Genomic DNA, 9,863 nt, shown 5'->3' on the forward strand with positions numbered 1-9,863 from the left:
GCACGCTTTGGTGGGCATAGTGTCGTAGTGACAACAGTGTTCTTACTAAAATAAGAGACCGAGTCACAGAAATGTGCTTCAAATAGGTCACGATGCACACAATTTGTAATTGCACATAAGTAAGTTTCAATAGTCTACCAATTGAAACGGAGGTCGTAGTTGAAAAGATTTACAAAGTTTAAAAACATAGTTAATGAACTACAAACTCTTTATGAGAAGTTGATGAATTTGAAAAACCCCCCCAACTTTAACATGAGTTTTCTTTCTCGGCTGCCTATCAGTGGATTGAGTCTAAGAGCCCGAAAATGTTATTAAACTCTTTGTTACAGAAAATCTCTAAATTGCTGAATTTTGTTCCAAATCAATTGGAAATGTTTAATCAAGGTTTGGAACAACAGCTGGAGCACCAAAACATCAACTCTTAAAGCTTTTAGCGGATTATAATTATTGAAAACAAAGCTTTTTGTAGAAAATAATTAAAATCGTTTTGCTGAAAGAGCAAGAAAGGAAATGATCAAATTAAGTGTTAAGAGCTCAGATTGGAACACGAGATTGAATTTTCAAATTCTATGGTAAAATTTCATCATGAGCTTTAGAATATTTTAATTTGTAGGGAGAATTTTTTTAATTGGATAAATTCATATTCTGTACAGAAAAGAGATAAAATTGAGAAAGTCTATGATTTGCGGCATCTAAACTGACAAAACATTCAAAAATGATAAATAGCTTCAACTTATTTAAAGAGTTTAATCTGGTATGAATATTTATTAAAGAAAGAAACTCTGAACTGAGGCATAGAGGCAGCACCTGTGAACATATCTGGGCTGAAATATTTACATAATTCCAAATGCAAAGAACTGGACTTTCAAATGGCCTCAGAGCTCAATCAGGTACCTCAGCTCCTGCAGAAAGAACATTTTCTTTCTTTCTTTTTAAAAATATATATATTTTTTATTTTTGAATTACAACTAATATCCTATTAGTTGAACGTTTTCTTAATTAAATATATCTGGTCCAAGAGAAGGTCCATCGAAGGTGTTAATTTAAATTTATTAACCATAAAATTTGAAGAAAAAGATTTCACAATTACATAAAACAATTGAAAATAATAAGGCCACACTGAAAGGAAAATGAATTCTTCGGGAGAATGCCAGTGACATATCAGAGTCAGGCACCAGCCTAAGAAACTAAGTGTGGCACCTGGGTGTGTACCAAGGACAATTATTTTGCTTCTGTTACTTTTCAATGTTCGGTTAATCAACATAGAGAAAAGGTTGTATTTTGCTTTAATATATGTGGGTGTGTATATATTTTTAAAGACGTAATTTTTTTTTGAAAACAATTTTTTGACCAAAACTACTCCATAACTCCGGCAGAAGAGTATAGATGGAGTGGCTTTAACATGGAGCCACGGGGAGCCGCCTTGCATGTCCTAAGCTTCAAACTTTTCGAATGTTAAAACCGGACAAAATAACCTTTGGGCTGGGCCTAAAGCAACCTCGTGCCCCAAAGAAACGTTTGCAAAGATAACAAGAAAGCAGATATTTTGACTACCAAACTGCTGGCTACGGGACTGAAAATTAAAAACATTCTTTAGAATAAACGTCACTATGTTACGTAATCTGCAGTAGAATCGATGGAATTGTTCCCCTTCAAATTCTCATAAATACCCATTGCCTTTGTGCAGAGGAGCAAACTGAGGTAAGAAAAAGTAAAAACGACCTGCCCAAGTTCGTGTGGCAATGAGCCAGGCCGTTTGTCCACGGCCTTTCTTCCCGGCCCAGCACAGAGTCCTGGCCTCTTTGACCTATAATGCTGTGACTATAAAGAGAGTGGGCCTGGAGTCGGGGAACCTGGGCTTGGGTCCCGGGGTCACCAACTGTGATTCCGGGGAGGTCAAGTAACGTCTCTGAGCCTCGGTTTCCTCCTCTGTAAAGCAGGAAATATGGTGGCTGTGGCAAAGAGTCTTCGTGAGGCTGGAAAGAGATCATGCAGGTGAAATGCCTCGTAGGTTGTAGAGCATCGAATCCAAGGCTTTAAGGACGACCGCCACCACCACAAGGATGACAATGACTGAGCAGTGGTGATGATGATACCGTGTCCTGGTCCCTCTGAGGGGACACAACCTCTCCTCCACGTGGGACGTGAGATTGGGAAGCACTGTGAGACCCTTCTCTGCTCTTCCCGGGCCACAGAACAGTCCAGGGAGGACCTGGGACCCAGCTCACTAGGAAGCTAAGGCACGGAATTCTGGAGGCTGGGTTCCCAGCGGGCCTGGCGCTTGGCCGTGGGATTCTCATTTGTCTCCGGCCCTGGAGCTTTAACAGCCAGGAGTCTGAGCAGGGGCTGGAAGAGGGGAGGCTGAGCTCATCCACGCACATGGCCTCCTTTGCTTCCCTCCCTTTCCTTGTCCAGGTATCCTTGGACATGCCAGGGGGCGGGGGCGGGGTTGGTCCACATCCCCTCTGAAGTGTGGGTGCCTGGGCAGGAAAGGACAGCTCTCAGGGTCGGTGGAGGGGGCCTGGCTCCTGTGTCATCCTGAGAGACCACAGGTCAGTGAGAAGCAGGCGCTGCCCAGGCACCACCAGACCAAGAGATGGGCCATGGGATTGGGGTACGGGGCTGAAAGTTCAGCAGAATGATGGCCCCCAAACACATCTATGTTCTAGTCCCTAGGACCTGTAAATATGTCATCTTACATGGCAAAAGGAACTCTGTGGATTTGATTCACTTAGGATCATGAGACAGGGAGGTAGGTGATCCTGGATTATGGAAGTGAACTTAATGTCGCCAGGAACGAAGGTGGTTTCATTTCTAAGTGAAAGAGGAAGGCAGGAGGGTCAGAGTCAGAGAGAGATTAGAGGATCCTACGCCACGGGCTTTGCAGATGCAGGAAGAGGCCACGAGCCAAGGAACACGGGCAGCCTCTGGAAGCTCAAAAAAGCAAGAAATAGATTCTCCCCTAAACCCTGCAGAGGAAACACAACTCTGCCAATGCCAGTGCCACCGATTTTGGATTTCTGACCTCCAGAACTGTAAGATAATAAATTCGTGCCATTTTAAGCCACTAAGTTTGTGCTAATTTGTCACAGCAGCCACAATATATATGAATATAGTGGGCAAGGCTTCGTCCTGCCTAGGAAATCAGGGACTGCCGCCTATGCCACTGGCAGAGACCTCTGACCTCGGCTGGATTGGGTGGCAGATGCTGCCCTGCATCCCACAGGACCCGCTGTGCCTACTCCAGCTGGACTTATTCATAAAGTGGTTTTCCTTACCAGCTGCTGCCTGTGTTTATACAAAGTTGGCCAGAGAGGAGACATCTTCCTTCACCGGTTCTTATTTTAGCTCCAATATTTGCCTGGCACATAGGAGGTGCTCAATAAACAGCAGCTATTGCTATCAGTAATAATATTCGATCCTATTTGAAAAACTGAGTGATGACATTGGGCAAGTCCTTTAGAGATGACAATTCTGTAATTTCCATGTGATATTTCTGAGTTCTTCACATTTTTAACACTGGCATGTGAGACTCAGGAGATAATGTGACCTTCTTCAATAAATTAGCCCTTTTCAAATTAATTCCAGTGTCAACAGTGAGGTGATGATAAAGGCATTTGAAATACAGACACGGATATCAACGAATGTCTACCCGGCCACATAATAACATGTTATTTTCAAGCCACAGATAACCCAAGCAGTAGCTGGCCTTAGGAAATCTTGTACGTGATTCTGGGGGGACCACTTTGATTTTCACAAATCAGAATCTGTAGATTGTAACTGGCCAGAATCCACGCATAGCTCTGTGTCTGTATTCAACGTCTAACGCGTGTCGTACGAGCTGGATAAAGAGCTGCTGGAATCTTCACGAGCTGTTCCAAACCCTCTCTCCTCCCTCTCTTCTGGCAAAAACAACGAAAACCCAAAGTAGGCAGGGAACACAAGCCTCTTAAATCAGTTTAAAATTCCGTTATTAAAAAACCACACTTCCAGAAAGCAGAAAACTCTGCCAATATTTAGTCGTAAAAGGAAGAACTTTTTTTTTTGCTTTTTTGCTTTTTAAGGAGACACGGCTCATCCTCTTACGTGACGCTTGTATCAGAAAAGAACGATGGTCGTTTACTTACTCAGAGAGAAAACGAAGGAGCTCACAACTTCAGCAGGGGGTTCCGACGGCGAGAGTGGCTTTTGGAGGTGTTTTCTGTTCTGGGAAGTGCTGTGAAATGTGGCACCTTAACTTACATAACCTCCGCTCCGATGATGTCATCAGAGGGATTGTCTAAAAAGTGAGTCTTTCCGCTGGAGGAAGCAAGCTGTGGTTCTGAAAGGAAAGCTTTGGGGTTGGCGAGAGGTTGTTCGGCCACCGTCTTCCTCCTCACCTCGGTGACATCTGGGGAGGCCCGCCAGCCCGCCCAAGACGGGTCCACTGGCCAACATGCCCTCACAACACATTTTGGCACAGAGAATATAGTCAATAATATTGTAGCAACTCTGTACGGTACTGGCCTCATCGGGGAACCACTTCGCAAGATACATAAATGTCTCATTGCTCCGTCGTACGCCTGAAACTGATATAATATTGTAATATTGTATGTCAACTATAACTGAAAAAAATTTTTTTAACTTAAAAAAAAAAAAGATTTAACAACAAAAAAATAAGAAACACTCCACGCCACATTTGGGCATCACTGAGTCCCCACGAGCACTGGCGGACATCGAGCCGTGACTTTGCCCGTTGGCAGTGGGGTCCCGACGGCCTGCGGTTCCGTAGCAGCTTTCGTGGGAGCTGACTCGAACACCCCCTTCTGAACTTCGGTCATGAAGGGTACATGGCCAAGAATCCGTCAGTGAGGACCCGTTAAACAAACAGAGAGCCAGGGAACATCTGACTCATGCGACGGCCGGAGCTGAGTAAGATCAGAGGTACTTTTCCCTGATCCTCCCTGGCAGTTCTCAGGCCGTGTGGGACCTCGGCCCGCATATATCAAGGTGAACTCCCCGAGACCTCGCGTCCAGCCGGGGAGACGTTTCTGGCTTTCTCTGGGCGGGGGGCCTCGAGGTCCTCGCCCTGAATCCCACTTACCTTCTATCTTTGCTCCTACGCACGACAAGATTTCAAGCCCCCTCCGTACATGCGAGAGAGCGCATGTCTCTACACCAGGCTTCCGGAGAAAACGATGCCCCGAATCTCAGGCCCTCCGGCCGCCCCGCACCCTAGTCCTGCTTTTTGGGTGCTCCATTCACACCCCCTGGTGTCACCACGAACGTTAACACATGCGGAGCAGAAAATGTCCCCTTTTGTCTTTAGAATCTGGCCTCATTGTGTTTCCCTTTTCTGTGACTCAATGCCTCAAAATTGCATGTTTCAGTTTTCTAGCAGTTTTTTCTTGTTCCTGACATCTTAAAATTGTAGAAGCAGGAAAAAAAATAAATAACCCTTCAAGACTCAGTAGCAGATGTGCAATTTAAAGAGGAAGCTGGAATTTATCTTTGGGGGACGTCGCTTCAAACCAGGAGAGGTCTGGGACTTTTTTAGTCACGCAGATGTTAGGTGAGAAGCCTGCCGTCGTTTTGGGGGAGGATTTTAACCAGAGAGAGTTTCCAAATCCCAGGCCTTCCTAGTTAGTGCCGTAGAGCCGAGTCTCGATGGTCAGCCAGACACCTGCCCCTGCCCTCTGCAGAAAGCGGCTGGTTGGCTTTTCTCCCTTCGGTGTGGGTTTGCCCAGCCTGTTGGTAGAGGACTTGCTGCCCAGCGCGCATTCACTCCCGGGAGAGCCCAAGGCCAGCTGTGCCGGGAGGTGGGGTGCCCGGCCCGCTGCTCCGTTTGCCCCCTGGGGAGGGCAGATTGAGGAGAAGCAGAGTGAGTGAGGCAGGCCCACGTGGCCGGGACCACCGGTGCCCCCCATGCCACTGGCCATGGCTGAGTAAGCCGGGCTTCGGGAAATGACGCCGTGGCAGCCTTGCCAAGGCCGTGGGGGCCCCAGCCAGTGGGAGGATCGGAAAACGATGGGATGATTAAGAAAATGGATATTCCCACTGCTGCTCAGCGGAACGGGAAATGGGAAGCAGACCTCGGGCCAGGGGAGTCTGCATTCTGGGGGCTGAGGGCAGAGCGAGGGAACCCTGAGTCTAGGAAGGGACAGCAGACCCCCGAAATGTGGAGAAGATGGGAGGAGGCCGAGGGAGAAGGGAGTGTCCAGTGGGGACCGCATTCGATGAGCGCCTTGGGCACTGGGGACTTGGGGGAAAGCATGGGAGGAGGACGCAACAGCACGGAGACAATTATAAGGCGCAAGGGGCCCCTGGGGGAGGCCCCGGGGCTGCCGTTCAGAAACAGAGGCCGGCATGGCCCACTGGGTGGGACAGGCCAACTCCTCCCTGACCGTCCCTGGTCCCTGGTGCTAACACAGGGGGCTCTGGGCAGCTGGATCTCCCCAGGCAGGCGTGGACCCGGACTGTGCTCGATGAGTACTCAGGAAAAGGTGGGCTGGAATTCGAGGAACTGGGGACACACGGGGCAGAGTCCCACAGCGACGTACAGAGTCCCTTTCCTCTTCTCCAGCTGCCCCTCTCCTTTCTAGCCGCATCCAGCAGGATGCTCAAGGCGGAAGACTCTAGAATATTTCATCCAGCACATCCTGCAAATAACATCGGACGCTAACCATCTTCTGGACTCTCGCTAGTCCTTGCCGCGCGTGGCGTCTGCTACGGTCTCCACCTGTGGCTGCAGGGAAGGACCGGAGCGGGGCGGCTTCACCGGGATCACAGGCAGTATTCCCGGGTGGCCCAGCGTGTACCCTGTGCCCCTATTCAAAGCTTCCTGCCTATCTAAGGTCCCAGACACTCACTCAGCCAGGAAGTCAGCGACCGAGAGCTCCCAACCTATCTCCTCGCTTACTGATTTTCTTCCTTCAGTCTATCCTTGAGGTAGATCAACGTTCCAGAAGCTCTTGGGTGTCGTCACTTCACAGGAACAATCCTTTGGAATTCACAGACTCCTCCTAGGTCCTGCCGTAATACCCGGAGCCAGGCTTCACTCTGGGTCTTCCGCTCATGGGCTCTGAGTGCATCTGGCTGTGCCTTCTTGTGTTTGCTAGAAACGGCCTCCCCGTTTCTGTCCCCTGCTTACTGCCCGCCCACCCATCATGCGAGTCCCACTGGGCCCTCTGCTCCTCCATGAGCGCGGGTCTGAGTGTTCGTCCTTCTGTCCTGCGAACGCGTAGGGAGGACCTGTGTGGTGCCAGGTGAGTGCCGGGTGCCGGGGCCAGAGGAGGACGCGCAGTGTCCACCCTCGGCGCTGCTCATGCTCTAGTTGGACGAGGCAGGTGAGCAAGCAGACGTTTGCAGCCAAGTGTGCAAACTCCACCGTAGAGAGTATGCGCCGTGCCCCATGAAAGGGGCGGGAATGTGTAGGGTGAGGGCAAGGTGCCAAGATGTAAGGGGGGTAAAAATAAAATCCTAAAGGCAGGTTTAACGAAGCACAAACGCCTGCGAGTCCACAAGATTACAGGTGCCGACTTGAGTGTGTCTTGGGCATTCAGGCAGCTGCGGGCGCTGCCCTGACCTGAGTCATTGGCCACTTAGACTAAAGAGAAGGGCTCTGGTCACTGGCCACTCAGCAGAAAAAGTGCCAGGGGTTCCACAGATCAGGAGACAGTAAAAAATCCATGTAAAACTCTGTCTCCATGTTAGCCTTGCTTTGGGAGAGGAAGGCTTTCTCACCTGGGCAGCGGGGCTCAGCAGACCCTCCTCTTAGGGGAGTCGTGAGAACCCCATGAGCAAACAAGCCCGGGGCGTGGCACACACTTACAACCCTCTCCGGGCAGTCCCGGGAAGGGACCTGTAACAGATGGTCGCCTGCATTCCTGTGTTCTGAAGCCTAAGTCAGACCACGCGTCCTTGCTCGAAGCCCTCCACGGCACCTGACTCAGGACAAGAAAACACTCAGATCTGACCGTGGCCGCAAGGACGCACGCCCGGCCCTGCTGCCTCCCTGAGCATCCCTCTCACCTTCCCCGCTGCTCCCCTGGCCTCCTTGCTCTGTTCTGAACATGCCGGGTCCTGTCCCACCTCAGGGCCTTTGCACTGGCCACCCCGCTGCCTGGAACACCCTTCCTACAGAGAGCCACATGCTTGCTGCCTCGGCTCCTCCTGGTCCCCACAAACCCCCCTTATCAGACAGCCCTTCCCTGAATAACCGCGCGGCCCCAGCGGGCTCTGGCGTTCAGCGTGGCCCGCAGCATCACCCGGATGCACTCGCTCGTTTAATTTCCACTTCCTGCCTCCGCACCAGAACCTGAGCTCACGGGGCAAGGGGCGTGTCTCTCCTGATTCAAGTCAGATTCCCAGCCCTTCATCAGGGCTGACACACTCGGTAGATAATGGTTGAATTAATTCATAACCCGATTTATTTACATATAAGAATATCAATAGTTTGTCTTGATATCAACACACAGGACCCGAACTTTTTGTGGGTGCCAGGTCCTGTGTGGGCTCTTGTTGGGGGGAGGGACAGGGATGAACAAAGCCCTCTGTAGTCCCGTCTTCCTCTCGAGGAGCTTGGGGTCTGGCTGAGGACACAGACAGGCAGACATACAGCGACTATCGTGCTGGAATGAGAAGTGGCACCTTAGTCCCACAGCTCTGTCTGAGCAGGGAGAACAAAAGGATTAGATTCTGCTAAGAATTCACAGTACCGGAATATTTGAACTGGGTTTTGAGAGATGAATAGGAGTTGCAAAAGCAAGCCGAGAAACCATCATAGGTGGACGGGCCAGCGTGCGTGCTGCAAACACACACACGTGCAAGTGTGGTGTGGAAAGAGGCCCAGTCGGAACTCGCAATCAGACAGCCCGGGTCAAAGCCCTCGTCCCCGCTCACGTGTTCCTCCTATGAGCCCCGCTCAGCCCGGCCCTTGGCAGGCCCCGCACAGGGTGTCCCCAAAGGCCGTTGGCTTGGCGCAGGAAAGAGAATCAAACAGTTTCAGCCCAAAGCGAGGAGTTCTCTGAGGGCCCGGGGACCGAGACAGGGAGGTCCCGCCTCTGAAGTAGCCGGGGAGAGAGCCGGAGGCACAGGCCATCCCAGGAACGCTCCGACCCTCGGTTCCCTCACCTGGGAGCGGGCCCTGCCTTCTCTGAGAGCTGGCGTGAAAAGCAAATAAATGTGTGGAAAACATCAATCTCGTGTCATACAGAGGTTTGCGGGACAAGATGGATACGTGTGTGGATATAACTTTCCCCAGTTTTACGGTCTTTCTCTGTATAATCTGCCAAAAAGTGCCATATGGAAAACCTCTTCATTTTTCAGTCAGCCTAAATGCCGAACTAGCCCATGTGTCCAGCTAAAAATGGGGGCGTGGAAGAAAATTAGTTTTCCTTAGAAACCAGTAGTGTACAGATGGAGCCGGTGCCATGGGCATTTACCTTTAACACGAATCACGTTGCTCCCGGGATCAGGCGTGCTTCTGTGAGCCGTGAAATATGCTCTGATTATTTACAACTGTACAAGCAAAGCACACACTCCCGAGTGCACACATTTAATACAGTATCGACTATTTGCATTTACAGGGCCACTGAGAATGCTGAAGATAATTTTCACCTTTTCTTAAAGACTTGGGGTCACCCTTGACTGTCCCAAGCCCTCATGGAGGCTACAGACATGTGACAGGGTCAGACAATCAAACAGAGAAAACCGCATATAAATGTAATTGTGGCGAGCTCTATGAAGAAACAGAGCAGGTGTGAGGATTCGCACTCAGGGCCCGGAGGCAGAGGGAACATCTGGAGTGTGAGAAGGAGCTAATCGTAGAGTAGGAGCGGAACGCAGACAGGGAAGAGCGTGAGCAAAGGTCCTGAGGCTGCCAG

General features: G+C 50.1%; 1 protein-coding gene across 1 annotated transcript in view; it reads right to left on the reverse strand.

Moving 5' to 3' along the window:
• The window catches only part of BDKRB1 (bradykinin receptor B1), an 8,328-nt gene extending 4,037 nt beyond the window's left edge, over positions 1 to 4,291 (reverse strand). Inside the window, exon 1 of the mRNA XM_011370206.2 lies at positions 4,128 to 4,291. The gene's annotated coding sequence lies outside the window, so the exon portion shown is untranslated. The remainder of the gene's footprint in view (positions 1 to 4,127) is intronic.
• Between the last annotated feature and the right edge of the window lie 5,572 nt (positions 4,292 to 9,863).

Source organism: Pteropus vampyrus, unplaced genomic scaffold (assembly GCF_000151845.1).
Source record: "Pteropus vampyrus isolate Shadow unplaced genomic scaffold, Pvam_2.0 Scaffold164, whole genome shotgun sequence".
NCBI classification, from domain to species: domain Eukaryota; kingdom Metazoa; phylum Chordata; class Mammalia; order Chiroptera; family Pteropodidae; genus Pteropus; species Pteropus vampyrus.